A 16,273-nucleotide genomic window follows, 5' to 3' on the forward strand; every position below is an offset into this window, starting at 1 on the left:
GTAGGTCCATCTCGATTTACAAGTCTCCCACTTTTCAAAAAATTTGCTTAGAATTGACCATAGAATCATCCTAGGGTCTGGATTTAATTGATAACAAATTTGGCCCGACCTAACTGAGAATTCATCATTAAAATCGACTGACGAAGAGAGAAAAAAGAGAATCCGTGTTTAACCATTGACGCTCAGTTTCGGTACCGTATATGGCTAAGCATGCCTTTTTGAAATTAAAATTACTGTTTGGAGTGTAAGATTGGGTTATGGAATGAAGGGTAGGATGTTTTGAAAATTCGTACTCATGTGTATTAAATGAAACCAAATTTACTACAATTTGTATTTGGGTGAACCAATAGAGCTGAAATCATAAATATGGGAATTAGTTTTGGAAATAGGGTTGAGGTATATGGAATGTCTTGGAAATTCGCCAAATTTTTTGTTGATTATTTGTACTAAATGATACCAAATTTGGTACAATTTGGATTAGGGTGAAACAATAGAGCTCAAATCATGAAACTTGAAATTAGTTTTGGAAATAAGTTCTACAAGAGTGCAAAAGTTATAAAAAGTGTTATTAAATCCATACACATAAAAGAGTACGAAAAGTACTAAAAAGTACTAAATGTGATACCATTTGTATTTGGCGAACCGGTAGAGCTAGAACTCTTAAATTTTAAATAAAGTTCACTGATGGTGTGTAGAATAGTTATAACAAAGGGGTTTTTGGATATTCGAACTATAAGTATGCGACAAGTACTAACATGTACTAGACTTGGTACAACTGTTGTCAACTTCAGTTGCTTCAAATAGAATTTTTCGACAACCATTTGTTCCTGGTTGCTTTTTTTTTAAAATAAGAACTGAAATCTGGTTGGAATATTTGTTAAAATTACTACAAAATGGCGAACACCTTTTGGGACCATGATATGTATATTTTCCCCCTCTGTTAATTTGGAAACAATCAAAATTTTACACAGTTTTTCCTCTATGAACGGACAACTTCGGTCAAGACCACCGACATTGTGGATTGAGCCATGCCAAGGTTGAAGTCATTGCCTCCGAAAAAAACCTCAGAGCTGCACGCACTTTTAAGAAAGGAGGAATTGCTGTTGACCGTCGGGCTTTTCGGAAACCAGGGTTTAATGATTTCGGAAACCAGGGTTTAATGATAGCCGAAAATATGCCTTAGAGTTAAAATGAGCAGTTGATTGAACATTTCCGTACTACTCACAGTACGGATGGTAGTTCTAATGGATTGGATTTATCTCTTAAACACATTATTTTCATCATCTAAATAAAAGTTCCAATGAGCTTGTTATCATTTTAAATTAGTTTTTCTGAAATATTCTATTCAATTTTTTGTTTTATTTCTAGTTGCAGAAGTGTCAAAACAGTATTATCGACAGCAACTCAGAAAAGTTGATATTCATAATCTTATGTTTTATTTATTCCAGTTGAAATCGCAACTGGAGTTTGGTTGCTATCCATAATCGACCCATTAATCCACAGATCTAGAAATTGTCGACTCACTTAAACCACACATATTTCATCTTTATCGGAGGCGTTCTTTGACGAAAGAGACTATGAACTTTGGCACAACGCGAACCTAGGTGCAATGTGTTAAGATCTATTTGGTCGACTCTGTCTACCAAAAGAAATAAGAGTAATGACAGGAATCATTACCGGTCATTGCAATATCAGGGCCTTAACCAGTAAATGAGACCACGATGCAAATGATGACTGTAGAATCTGCGTTGACGAGGAGGCGACGGAGACAATTGAGAATCTCCTGTGTCACTGTCCAGTCCTGGCTTACAAACGGCACATTTTCCACCGGGTCTTGGTTTCATCTCAACAACGGAACCTGCTCTAATCTACAGCATAATTAGAAACCTAAAGTGATTAGGAAAGTGCAACCTTGACACGTAATATATTTTCTGTACGATCTCTATAACCTGAGCTCTCCACACGTTGATCACCCTTATGGGTGACATTTTGTTTCGGGATGTTCTCAGTAGCCTTTGCCTTTTGACTAGGGTTAGGCTCCGAGCTAGGCTTCAGATCAGAAGTCGGCTTAGCACCTTTGTCAGAGACAGTGGTCTTCGCCGATTCCACTACTTCACTCGATTTAGAGGTCTCCTTGGAGGTTCTTAATCGAGCAGTAGGATTCGGAAGGAAGGTCCTGTCCATCTGGAGTTCATGATGGAGAGCGTGCGGATAGATTCTTTAGAACTTCCTTACGAATTCATCTGGCCCTTGATGAGGTGGACCTCCCTCTCCGAAATCAAATTCACATCTCACCCCACGAATTTGCGGAGTGCTTCGCATCAGCTACTTCTCGGGCCTTCCCAAAATCCGTCGCAGATTGCCTCTGATGTTTATTGCCGGCAATTGCCGACACAGGACCTGATGAAGTCAGACTTGAAGTCGGTCGGTCAACAGGGTCTGCGCTTCCTTCGTTTATGTTACAACTAACCCCCTGTGTAGACTTGGCTGCGATCATCGTTGTGTACAGCTCATCATCAGTCAAGGTGAGATTTAGTAGCAGTTCCTCCGGAAGTGTATCCCCACATCGCTCTTCCGGTATGAGTCTGTCTAACTGGTCGAAGATTTCCTTACTTTGTAGTAAGTAGGTCGTCGCCTCCCAGACCTATAGCCATCTCAGCCTGAGACTGATTTTCATCAGTCCTGACTTGCTCGTTTGCCAATGAAATTGCCGCTCCGTCAACGTTCGGTTTCGAAATTGAAGCACTTGTAACAGATACAGCTGCAGGTGCCAAGGCATCCACATTTAGAACAGCCGATCACAATCGCTTGATCTCGACGACACGTGGCTAGTGACCTCACTCACGAAAACATACCCAATATCTATGTTTAACATTTTTCAATTGTTTCCTTTAAAAATCCCAATATGTACTAAGTTTAGTCCTACTGGATTTGTTATGTGATTTACGAGGGACTTGCAGCTTTTCTTAAGGCTGCAAGTTTCTTAGACCCTAGGCTGGATGACTGGACTAAAAGTTTTATAGCATAACAGAAGATTTCCCGCCTACATCGCACATTGCGTTTTCTACGTCCTCAGATGTTTTGTTGTCATATTGACCAATGGATGAAGATACTCTTTTAACCCTGAATTTATTTCAGTTCGTTGTTCGAGGATTCCTATAAAGCCTTTATCCTAATAGTAGGAATCTGAAAGAAGATGATATATAAATATTCATATTTTGATATATCAGAGATTTGGTACGAACTCGAAATTAATTCGAGCATTTTGATAGCTAAACATATATCAAGGTAAAATTTCGGGTAATTACCCCCAACAAAAAATTTCATTTCTCATGGCCCAATCTGAATCTGAAAATTGTAAACATAATTTGCAAACATTTTGGTTGGTTAACTACAATTGTTTTTTTTTTTAGTCTGACTGGCTTTGTTCCCCCAGTCTATAAATAGGGGGCCTTTTAGAAGCAGAAGATCGGGACGACAGCGGGGGTTTATTTTTTGTTATAATAATTTTTATTCGTTACGCTAGATGGTATTTTGGAAATCTGCTATTTTTGCAGTAAATGTTGCTGTATAGCCAGCCATAGGTACAATAATGAACAACAAGCAATCAGAAAGTCAAGCCAGCAAGCCATTGTGACTGTTTGTTTTTTTCTGTTTTCGCCATGCCGCCTCTGCTTTGGCAGCAATTTTTTGTTGTTCGTTATTGTTGTTGTTCCCTACCTTTATTTACTCACGTATCCACGAATGTATTTGTTGTGAAGATTTTGTTTAATGGCCGCATTGTTTTGTTTTCGCGCTATATCCATCGACCGATGTTTCTATTTTTTCGCGATTCTTTGTTAGCGTTTTTTTTTCTGTTTTGGATTTTGGTTTTGTTGTTACACGGTTTGCCAACAGTTTCAGTTCGTTGGTAGCTTTTGAGTTCAGTTATAAAAAAGTGTAATATCTTTAGCAATGTTGGTTTATTGTTTTGCCTGGTTGGCGGATTGGCTTAGTTGGAGCGTTGTTAAACCCAACAGCCATGAAATGAGAGACCCGTTGAGGTGTTTCACCAAAAAAATAAATGAAAAAAACTCGGTTTTGAGCTCCGCTGGTTGGGTATAGTGATGATGATGACGACGAAGACGATGGCTTGAGCTCCAGTATGCCTACTAACTGTTTTGTTTTGTATTTTATTCAGTGACTGGCTGACTGTTCGGTACGCTTTGGCGATAGACGAGATTAGAGAGCAATACTTTGTAGTGGTATTGTGACAGACCGTTTGAAACTTTTTGATGAACGCTTTAATTGTTCGCCATTGTTTATATTGCCTTGCGATATCATCATCATCATCTAGACAGATACGTTCATTATTATAGCATTCAGTGACTTCTAACCAAAAAGTCACTGACCGATCGCCGATTTTGAACTATAAAAATAGAAACAACAGCACATAAAATGGTTAGGAAAGAAAGGCCACAGTAAATATTAGGAAATAAAAAAGAAGTAGAAAAGGTCGTTAAGTTGGACAGGGCCGAAATTTTTATAATCACCACCAACATGAGGCGAATATTCAATGGATTGACAGAGGTTGGTTGTGCCTATCGGCCTTCTTGGAGGATTTTTACGGGCTCTCGTTCGGGCCGACTTCGACAGTCCCCTACCTTCCGTCTTTGTGGATGCTGGTGTCTGAGACGTCTCAGTACTCAGTTTACCCTTGGGGTATGGAGAGCTTAGAAGACTCAGGCACCAGCTTCCTAGTTGTACGTGGACGTATTCGTACTGGGCCTGGGGATACTTTCAATCAAGAAGTCCCTCGCAATATCGTTCGGGTAGTTCCTGAAGAACTTCCGGATGAATTTGAGGTTCCTCTTAATCAAATGGAATTCAGTGATGGAGTCGCTGTCCCGCCCGATGAATCGGTTGCAGTAGGTTACCGCTCTTCGGTACATCTTCTTGGCATCGACTTGCCTTGCAGTTACTGGTACTGGTGAATCATCCATCTTATCGACGAGAGTCTCATCAGTACCAGTATCCGCTTCGACAGCCAACTGCCTGAGTAGTCTCGCGACATCACTACAGGCCGTGGAGAATGAGTGCGGATCCTCTCCAGGCTTTCGTTTACGTCCTCGAGAGTGGACATGAGGCAAAAGAGAGTTCCAGGGGAGTAGCTTGGGTCGTCAACACTTGATGGGGCCCATTGAGTTCTGACCTTGTAAAGTTTGAGACTGACGGTGCCAAGGCAGCCACACCAGCTTCAGTCGAAAAATCGCATACTATCTTGTTTTTGTTTTGTGTGGGGGTTGATGGTGGGGGCCTGGGTTATTAAAATTCGGCTTTCTTGGTGGGCTTTTTACGGGCTCTCCTTCGGGCCGACTTTGATAGTCCCCTACTTTCCGTGTTTGTGGATGCTGGTGTCTGAGACGTCTCTGTACTCTGTTTACCCTTGGGGGGTACGGAGAGCTTAGAAGTCTCAGGCACCAGCTTCCTAGGTGTACTAGAACATCCGATAGGTTTCTCCTTCTTTGAAGGGACTACAGTGGTGGTCTTCGTACTGGGTCTGGGGATCCTTTCAATCAAGAAGTATCTCGCAATATCATTCGGATAGTTCCTGAAGAACTTCCGGGTGAATTTGATGTTCCTCTTGATCAATAGGAACTCCTTTCCCGTAATGGAGTCGCTGTCCCGTCCGATGAATCGGTTTCAGTAGTTGGCCGCTCTCCGGTACATCTTCTTGGCAGCGATCTCCTTGACATCGACATGCCTTGCAGTTACTGGTACTGGTGAATCATCCATCTTATCGACGAGAGTCTCATCAGTACCAGTATCCGCTTCGACAGTCAACTGCCTGAGTAGTCTAGCGACGTCACTACAGTCCGTGGAGAATGAGTGCGCATCCTCTCCATGCTTTCGTTTACGTCCTCGAGAGTGGGGAGTAGTTTGGGCCGTCAACACTTGATGGGGTCCATTGAGATCTGACCTTGTAAAGTTCGTGACTGATGGTGCCAAGGCAGCCACACCAGCTTCAGTCGGAAAATCGCATACTAACTTGTTTTTGTTTTGTGTGTGGGTTGAGGGTGGGGCCTGCGTTATTAAAATTCGGCTCCATAGAATGTGCTGTATGTGAGGGATTGATGTCGACCATGGCATAGCATCTTACCATGGCAAAGACTTGGCACCGATACTGATAGCTTTTTGTAAGAAAATTGTACAATCAATAAATACCCTAATTGTAAACGTCATGTGGGGCATGTAATTTGTTTGGAAAACTTGTCTGAGAGGACTATACCAAAAAACCTAACTTTGAGAAGTTTTGTAACCTAAAAAATGGACCAATAAGGGCATTTTTTGATAGGAAAACCAATTGAGAATTACCTATGTACTGTATTCCAAGCAATTCGGCCGAAAAAAATATTAAATTCCAGAAAAAATTGTTTGAAATATTGAAATTTCGGAGACTGCTACCTAAAAAAGTGGTGCAATACTGATATTTTTGATAAAAAAATATTTGATACCCATTAAAAGCCCTAAGTGCTATATTCCAACGAATTCGGCTGAAAACATGACAATTCTATCATGAACCGACATAGATTTCCGAAGATATAGACCTACAAGGTTCCGCTTGGAGACCTTAAATTTACAATTTCAATTTATTTCATAACCGAGAATCTAGCCGAAAGGGCCAAGAGCGATTCAAAAAAAGAAAAACAACAAAAATTTACGACTTTCTCCTTTGAACTTTTAAATGATACCAATATTGCCTTATTAGATAATTTAATAAAAGTATGATAAAATACAAGGTTTGGTGCTGGAATTTAGGAATTGTGGATTTTGTCATGATCAGTGATAAAAACAATTCACAACCCAGCTTTAAACTAGGCTTATGTCGCAAAACATTAAACCGACGAACATTTATGTATATTGATTGGATTGTGATTATGCCATCTGTGATTTAGATGTATGTATGTAAATCTATTTAAAAAATATTTAAATAATCCAAAATTTATTAATTAAACATTATTTTAATATTTTCCTATAAGAAAAACATTGAATTCACGCCTTTTATTCATTAAAACACTCTACTGACGCTTAACGCCAACCCATTTCATTGTGTGTTCCGTTGCATGTCATTATTCACTCAATTGCCGGGGAGAGAGAGTGTGTCCAATGTACGCTCATTTGGTGTTTACCACTCAAATGAATTGTTATTCGTATTTTGCTTTTAACGCGAGACGGTTGTGTATTTTTCGTTAGACGGAAGAAATACATATATATGTGTATAATTTTGTGTGATTATTTTTTGCAAGCCAACTTTTATTCTTCTGTGCGCTTGTGTTTTTTCTTTTTTACATTTAGTACATAGCAAAGTGTCTAAGTGAATAAAACAACGTTTTGTGACGCGCATTATTGTTTCCGTGTGTTTGTGTGTCTGCTGCTTTATTATTGCCGCCACCGCCGTCGTCGCCGCAGCTGCCCGTTCCCATTAATTGTTGTTATTACTAAAAGTAGTGACAAGCAACAACAACGAAAATAAAATCATTCAACCAAGAGAAATTAATGAATTAAAAAGAAAAATAGAAAAAAACACAATAACATAAAGAAATAAATTAAATTAATAAAACAAAAAGAAGAATAAAAGCATAAAGAAAAAATAAGAAACCAAATGCAAATAAATGTTAATTAATAAATGCAAATACAAGCAAAAAGAAAAAATTGTGAAGCAAATGCAAAATTTAGTTAAACAAAGAAGAATTCCAAAGTAGAGAAACCAGATATTTCTCCAAAGCGCCGTACACATCACAGACCATACATAGTATATCGAGGAAGATAAAACCATAAAAAAGAAACGGCAATTTTTTTTATTAAAAAAAGAAGAGGAGTTTAACAAAAAAAAAATATTTTTAAAACTGCAAACAACAGAACAGAGAAACCAGATACAAACGGAATAAACCAACCAGCAGCAAAAGTGAAGGAATAAAAAGGGTAAATAAAACATGGTATACAGTCATACTACTATACTATTTAGGTATTTATACTGGCTGGGCCCAGAAAAAAGGGCGACGTCAATATAAGGAATATAAAATGAAAAAGAAGAAATAAAAACCTGAACCAAACCAATGAACACAAAAAAAACAACATCAACCAGCCAGCCAGCCAGGGCAGGCCAGTGTACGACGTATGTACATAAGAGAAAGGAAATTGTGTAAAGTGATGGTTTTTGCGCCGTTTTTATTTCGTTTGTTTTTGTGCTTGCTTGCTGTTGACTCTGGCCGACTGGCTGTGGATATTGTGTATGCAGAACAGTTTGTTGGTGTGAGTGCGTGTGTATGTGTTTTGTTGTTTTGATATTTTTTGTGTTGTGTGATGGTGAATGACGACAAAAGGTCGGACCGGTAATGAATGTATTTGCAGTTGTTGTTATTATTGTTCTTGTTGGTTAATGTGTATGCGTGTGTTGTGTGAGCTGCTGGATTTTGTTGTGTTTTGTTTGTACTTTATCAGCGGCAAAGGCAAAGTGAGTGTTTTATGTGTTGTGTTTTCTTTTTCTTTCCCAGAAAGAGGGTGTTGGTTGAGTGAGAGTGCAAGAGAGACTGTGTATTTTTGAGCTGTTATTTACATTGAGAGGAGTAGTCTATTGAATTGCTGCCGCTGCATGAAAGTACATCAAGGTGTAAAACACATTAAACTCCCCGCCTTGTGCGCTCCCATTACACATGTTTATTTATATATAAATATACATATGTATATTATTACAGCTAAGAAAATATACAAAACAAAAATATATTTTTTTTACAAATTTTTATATTAGTCATGTGTGTAACTAAATATTTAATACAAAAGAAATAAAAAACAAAATTTAACGTGCATGCATGCACACATATATCCATTGCGGTTACTATCATTTGTCGGCTTTTATATTCGTTCGTTCGCTCGCTCGTTATTGCGGTGTTGTGTTATGTTACCATCATCAAATGAATGAGTCAGTGTTTATATTTCTCTTTATATACATATATTGTGTGTATGTATATAAGATATAGATAATGTTTTAGTATATATATATAAAAATATCATCAATGACAATTGTTTGGGTGCGTCGTTCATGTAAGTTGTGTGTGAGTGTGTATGTGTGGACTAAAATGATTGTTATTTTGTTGGCCTTTTGCCTACAATTGGGAGTGATGGTGGGAGGGGGTTTACAAAGGAAACCAAAACAAAGAATGGAAACTAAATAAAAATATGACCCCAAGTAATTAATCGATGAGAAATCATTTGATATGAATTAGCCCCAGCTTGTAATCTACAACTAGATGAAAAAATCGATTCAATTTAATGGAAAATATTTTTGTATGGTGTGTGTATAATAAGGAAAATTTTTCTGAAATTATGGATACTGGAAATTAATTAATGGAGTTAATCATATGACATATTTTATGTCAGCTGATCTCCGACTATATTTTTTCATATAGAATTCAGTCTTTGGTTAAATGTGTGGGGAAGGTTTATTTATATTCCAATTAGAAGGCCGGTGGTATCTTATTAGAATCTTTACTTATATCTAATTGTATCTTACAAATCAAAAAACCAAATAATTTTCTGAGCTCCAAGAGACTATATTGGCCTCTTCGCTGTTCATCTGTAAGGACCGCATTATCTTCACAGACGCTGAATGTTGCTTGAAGTGTGGTTCCCCAGAGTTGTAGAGGCCGGTATTTTTAGGGGCACTTCTGGACCGCCTAGAAACAGACTTACTCCTTTCTTTGCACTGATGCCATTATTGAGGAGCTTAGCCTACTCTGAATTTCTTCCCTAGGGTTGGTTTATCTTGAACAACCTTGGCACGACATGTTGGAACCAATAAGTCTCGTATAGTGCTATTCGGGTTATTCCTAGTTGGAAATGTATCCTGATTGAGATCTGCTGGATTTCACGTTTGCAGAATTTCGTCGTTATTCGGTAGATTTTCTAGACAAATGCTTCTTTGACACTAACACATTTGGTGGTTTTATGTGTAGCAGTCCTGCTTTTTTTACACATTGAGCTCAGGTGACAGACGTTGACCGAGTGGGATTCGGGTCTTTTCTGATCATCGGGACGGAACCATCCAAATAGTATATAAAGCATTTCTTGTATCTTCCACTATAATTTCCCAATTTCTAAACGAAGGGCAATTTTCGATAATAGCCGAATACTATATCCTGATTTTTCTCTATTTGATGTTTCATTTTCTGAGACGATAAACAATTTCCTAGGTTTAAGTTCTGGCATAGCTCCCATAAGCTCAAACTAAGTTCTCTTTGACTGGGTAAAACATGGAATTGAACGGTCACTATCCCGGCTTGGAAGGGAATGCCTTCTTTTTTGTTCCTCCACATCAAGAAAACAATGATTGATAAATGGTTTTCGTAGAAGCTTTTTATAGCCTCAGCCTTATGTGAGGGTATACATAATTTGAGAAGGCCTCATCGAAATATTGATTCTATACCCCTTGTTTCGGTTTATATTTTCAAAATTTGCACATGTTGAAAATATTAAATCCCGACCGAGGTCCGGCTACCAGTCGAAATTCAATTTAAAAGGGTAACTACACATTTTAATGCAAAGTCAATTTTTTTTGAATGAAAATAGTGAACATTTCGTCATTTTTGGAATCTTTTATCTCGGAAAGAATACATTTCCCCCGAAAAAAAGTTATATTTATGTAACCAGGAAGCAAAAGACTGCCTATGGGACGTTTTCTGAGAGGTGTCCTAAAGGAAATTTGTTCCCAAGTTTCTTTGGACCAAATCCGTTTCACACAATTTGGAGTCGATTTACAAATCGAATAGAAGATTTTTTTTGTGGACGGCCTGTGATTTGAGTTTTTCTCCTATGAACAGATACCAACTCACCACCAACGAATTCCTTGTTTTTGTAGGGTAAAGTGCAAAATTTAGTCTATAGTGTGAGTCGGGATTGGTGAGGGACGTTAACAGACCCAACTTCGGCTACGCCAACGAATTTCCTTGTTATTGTGGTGTTCTAAAGCCCATACTTTTATCCACAACATATACAGTCAGGGAAGGGCAAAATGTAGTCTATAGTTTGAGTCGGGATTGATAAAGGACGTTAATAGTTTGGGTCCAAAACCGTTTTTTCACTGTATCTCCCAAACGGACGATATCATATTCATATTCAGACAATGGAAAGATATTTTCATAAGCTTTAAAATTGTAACCATTTTGTATTAATCGGAATGCGTAGAACCGGATATAACCGTTTAACCGTAACTGCACTTCCGGGTGAAATAACTGAGTACTTCCCCAAGAAAAAAAAAACAAATAATTTCAAAATATCTGGTCGTTTTAACTAAACCAGAGTTAAGCCCAAAAGGGGGGGGGGGGGGTGCGGATTTTCCAGCTTTGTATGCATTTTATCAGGATACAAAGTATTACCTATGGTGAAAATTTTAGATTTTTCTGAGAGGTGGCCTTACAGGAAATATAAGCCAATCCGTCCGTCTATCTGTCCGGCCGGCTGGTGCCCACCATAACCCTCGAAAGGAAGTAACCAATTTAATCCAAACTAAATTTTTACATATCATATGAAGCGAACCGAATATTCATTTTCATTGAAACTTGGCACAACACAATATTTTCATTGTACTTAGATTATGTTCGAAAATGGATCCAGTCGGTCAACTCCTTCAGTTTTCCATTTTGTTATATTGCAATATATACCTTCGCTCATCCCAGATCAAGTCCGAAGAGAATGGAACCATCGTTCTCATCTTATTGCTGCCTGTGTGCAATTCCATAGACCTCCGCAAACCTCCGCTTTTTTACTTGTTTCAATAATAAAAACTTTCCTAACCATAACATGTTTGGTAATTTTCCGAAGACGAAATACAAAACATTTTGTTCTTCTTTCCTTCATTTTATAACACAATTCTTCTTGATATTCATTTTATAAGGTTTCATGGTACTTCGTTTCCTTTCACTGAATTTAGAAGGCATCCCTCTTTCGCAATGTGATCCAAACAAACATAAATAACCAGACCATCACGTTGAAGAGTTGTTGTAATGTTCAAGAAAATGTCATTATCATTATTTTTGTTTTTCTTCTTTTATTTAATTATTAATTTTTCCCCTCTCCTCTTCCTCACAGCATTCATAGTGTTTCTTTCCGTAATTTAATTTAGCCATTGCCCCTAGTATCCACTGTCTTCAATGCTACTTTTGAATGTTTGTTTTCCAATACTCTTTGAATTTGCTGGGGCGGGGGGATACTTTTGTTTCCTCCAATGTTGGGGATGATGGTGATGATGATGCTGGTTGTGGTACTTTAAATGGTGAGGATGGGGTGATGGAGACGCTGATATTGCAGCTGTTGTTGTTATTTCCACCAGACGACCAGCAGCTGTGGTGTTTCTTCTCATTTCTCATAAAGCAAAACATTACCAACAAAAACCAAGTCTTGAAATTTAAGTGGGTTTTTGTTTTCTGTGAGTTTGCTCCATCATCATCATCAACATCATTATGTCTGGCTTAGTTTGTTTTGTTGTTGGTTGCCTGTGTTTTTTTTTCATCGACAAAGCTAGTCGACCAAGTTGCTTGTTAGTTTCCTAGCTGACTTGCTCAATGCAAACGTGTTAACACGACCTACGCCTAAAAAAACAAACTACACATAAAAAGAAGAAACATAAAGAGGAACACAGGGAAATATATATACATTTATTTCCCTCATTTTACCCTACTTCACATAAGAATAATGTTCTGTTTTTTTTTTTTTTTGTATTTCAAGTTTGTATACATAATGACGATGATGACTCTTGTGCTGACTGACCCTTGTCCACAACGTGGAATAGCATATAAATCATCACTTTGTCTTTGTATTGTTGTTAAATACAGGAAAAGTAAACTCGCCACTTTCCATATACCCAGACACTAAATGAATCATTCATACAGGAGGTACTCTATGTGATTATATGCGACGAGCCGACAGGGTAGGTTGCTACTTTTGTGGTTAGCCCGGTACTTATAGCGACATTTTTAAAGTCTTCGAATGCTTAATATCCACATGACATGGTTAATTTATCTAGATTATTTTATTAATGTAGATAATTTATCTATAACATACTATTGTTCTGAAAAAAAAAAATACTGAATGTTTTTGAGGTTTGTACCTCTTTTAAGGCGGCGAATATGTCGAAGTTGGCATTACTTAATCTAGAAACCATATTTTTATAAATGTATGGCTCCTGAACCAAGGCGATGTCCACTTCAGAGTTCGTGAGGGACAAGAGAAGTTCTGCGGCTGCGGCCTTACAATGATGCCGATTAATCTGCAGGATGCGTAGCCTTTACCGCTTCCCTACTCCTATTGAGTTTCGGTGGATGTGCTCAGTCGAAACCAAACCCAAACCGAACCGGAGTTAAATTTTCCCTCACGCCCCCCGTTGGGTAAACTGCTACCGTTGCGAGCATCCCTCCATCCTCGTTGCAAGGAGACAGACTGACAACAGTCCAGTTCGATGTAGTGAGGTTGGGATTTTGCAACGTCAACATTTTCACCAGGAGTTCCTTGTCCACTGAAGGTTGGGGAACCCAGGCTGAGAGGATCCGTCTGGTTGGAATCTCAGATAGGGAGACCGCAGCAAGTTTGGCTCCTTCCCAGATTGTACCAAAGCCGTCGACAGTTTGTCACGAGGAAATCTTTCGATTTCCTGTTCAATCAGTTAATGACTTTGGCGCCTTTCTGCATGAAGGCACTGCCAACCTGGCGATCTCCCTGATCCGACCCACAGACGCTAGCCGACCGAAGGGCTCCTTCAAAGAGCAACCAATGACTATCACTAATCCTACCATGAGAATCAGATTTGTCAATGATTGCCACTTGAAGGTCTTCGTCAGCAGCTAACTTGGTCGGTCTGTCATTTGGCTTCCGCTGTCTCTGACTACGAACCTTGGAGTTTGCTTTTCCAGAGGAGGTTAATTCCTTAGTATGTTCCGTCATATAGAGACTTAAACGACATCAGAGTAGATTTTCTTAGTAGGGAATCCTAGACTAGTGGCTCCTTACCTGTGCCAGTTCTGTCATTTTTGACAGACGGTTACAGGCGTTTACTGTAGGGTATTAGAAATCTACAAATAAGTCCATCTGAGTATTGAAGCAATATCATGATAAGAGTGTCCTGAGTGTAAAGGCAGCTCTGTTCCTCTTTCCTTGGAGACTAATTGCAGTCTTCAGCTTCAGGAGAATAGTGACATTAAATCTTTTTTGAACACTCATCGACACTCATAGAAGTGTAAAAAATTTTGTTGTGGTAAACCAAATATGTTTGTTTGCTTCTTATTTTTTTAAATAAGTTCTTTAACTTCCTTACATACTGACTGACCATTTATGATTCTCAGAAAGTATTTTTTGGTAATTTTCCTTCTTTTTAAAGCAAAAAAACTTCAAAATTTTTTAAGGCATATTCTTGCTGGTCTGGCGACGTTATCGCACACGATGACTTGTATTTTATTTGGACCTGCTTTGTGTCGTGTTTTTTATTTTTTTAAGTTTTCTTTTATGCCTATTTTTCTTGTCATTGAGCAACAACGGTTGAAGGTTAAATCACAGATTGTGGAGGGTATATATGTATGTATATACCTGCTGATGTTAATAAAAGGCTCCATAATGTATATCTTCCGTGTTGAGAAATAAATACAATACTACTACCTGCCTCTACCATTATATGACACGCATGGTTTTTGGTTTGTTTTTTTTTTTTTAATTTGTTGATTCGTTTGCTTTTTTGTCTCCCTTTTTAAGTGAAATCAAAGAAGAAACATGTGTTTTTGGCAATGAACGACACAAAAAATTTAAACCTCTAATATTTCAAGAAGCATTAATTTTCACAATATATTATGATACACAATCTATTATGCAGGCTATCTACTCTTTGAATGTTCTTGGCTCCTTCATACATTAAGGTGTTGCCACAGAATTGCGTGATTTTTTTTTTAAATTCACTACATTTTGGTGAAACCCATTTCCACCACTGCGACTCCATCAACAAACAGCAAGCTCACATATGTAGATGATCGATCGTTTCCAACATTTCCTTAACCTCATTTAAACATTGACATCTCAATTGGAGTTGAGAGTCATGCTAAAAAGTTCTATCACCTGTGTTGTGCCTTTATTTTTTTATCTTTAAACGATCTTATTCAGCTTTATCGGTGCAAATCTTGCGAGCCCATGTAATAGCCCATACAGATTCTTCAATCCGTACATTGGGTGACTGACGAAAATCATCAGTTATTTCATTCCCTTTTATTTCACTATGTCCTGGAACCCAACAAAAAATTAACCACACGTCGTAAGTAATGCAGACAAACTTTACAGTCATTATACGGTTTTGAATTTATAATACGGAATTTTATTACCTTAAGACCCACGTGACTATCGACATATAGGGTGAGATAAAAATAAACTGCAACAAAGTCAAACGCCATAATTTTTTCTTTTTTTTTCTCAATTGTTATTGAGTAAATGCAAAAAATGTGGGATATATCATCAAATTTTAGAATAAGTGTCACGAATTATGGCCTTCAAACGGCCAAAGAAACCGTCACACGCTGCCCGAATGTTGCTCTGCGGTATTTTGGCCATTCCCGCCGAATAGCTTGCTTGAGCTTCTACCTTTCCTAAGATGGTCACAGCTGTAATTTTCTGTTTAAGGAAGTCAGCAGACTCCTTAGTAAGGCAGTTAACAACTTTGACCCATTTGTACAAAGTGATCTGGCCGAGCCGTAGATTCCGTCGATCAACTTCATCGGTTAGGAAGTTGTCTTTCAGATAGTTGTCGAGCAGCAACCATTTATCATCACTGATAATCCCGTCGGGGTCACCTCGATACATGATTGCTACTCGCAGACCCTCTGGTAGAGCCGGCGTAGATTTCTGCTTCGCGACGGTGGGTATGGCTTTCACCACACCCTTACCACTCTTGGCAGGATTATCCATCGAGACTACCGACGCGTACGAAGGCGTACTTCGTGCATCTAACGACTGTGTGCGTCTCTCAGCAGGAGATTGTTGCTCGTTCGAGGGCCTAATTGTCTTCACAGTCGTGGGCTCCTTAAGTTGCAACTGCCGCAAGGTTGAGCCAGCTGTCGAGAGCACCTTTTTCGTGTTGGCCACCTTTGGTTTATTCACCAACAACTGCCCAATTGTTGTAACCATGGATTTGGGTTTTGACATTTCAGCAGTGGGCGGTTGTGCCTTATCAGTTTTTCTTGAGACCTTTTTACGAGCTCTCCGTCGCGCT

General features: G+C 38.5%; 1 long non-coding RNA gene across 1 annotated transcript in view; it reads right to left on the minus strand.

Annotated features, from left to right (window-relative positions):
* Positions 1-15,632, minus strand: part of LOC133325002 (uncharacterized) — a 165,968-nt gene extending 150,336 nt beyond the window's left edge. Inside the window, exon 1 of the long non-coding RNA XR_009754148.1 lies at positions 15,543-15,632. This is a non-coding gene — a long non-coding RNA (uncharacterized LOC133325002). The remainder of the gene's footprint in view (positions 1-15,542) is intronic.
* Between the last annotated feature and the right edge of the window lie 641 nt (positions 15,633-16,273).

Source organism: Musca vetustissima, unplaced genomic scaffold (genome assembly GCF_032173495.1).
Source record: "Musca vetustissima isolate MV318-11 ecotype Yass unplaced genomic scaffold, APGP_CSIRO_Mvet_v1 utg29156, whole genome shotgun sequence".
NCBI classification, from domain to species: domain Eukaryota; kingdom Metazoa; phylum Arthropoda; class Insecta; order Diptera; family Muscidae; genus Musca; species Musca vetustissima.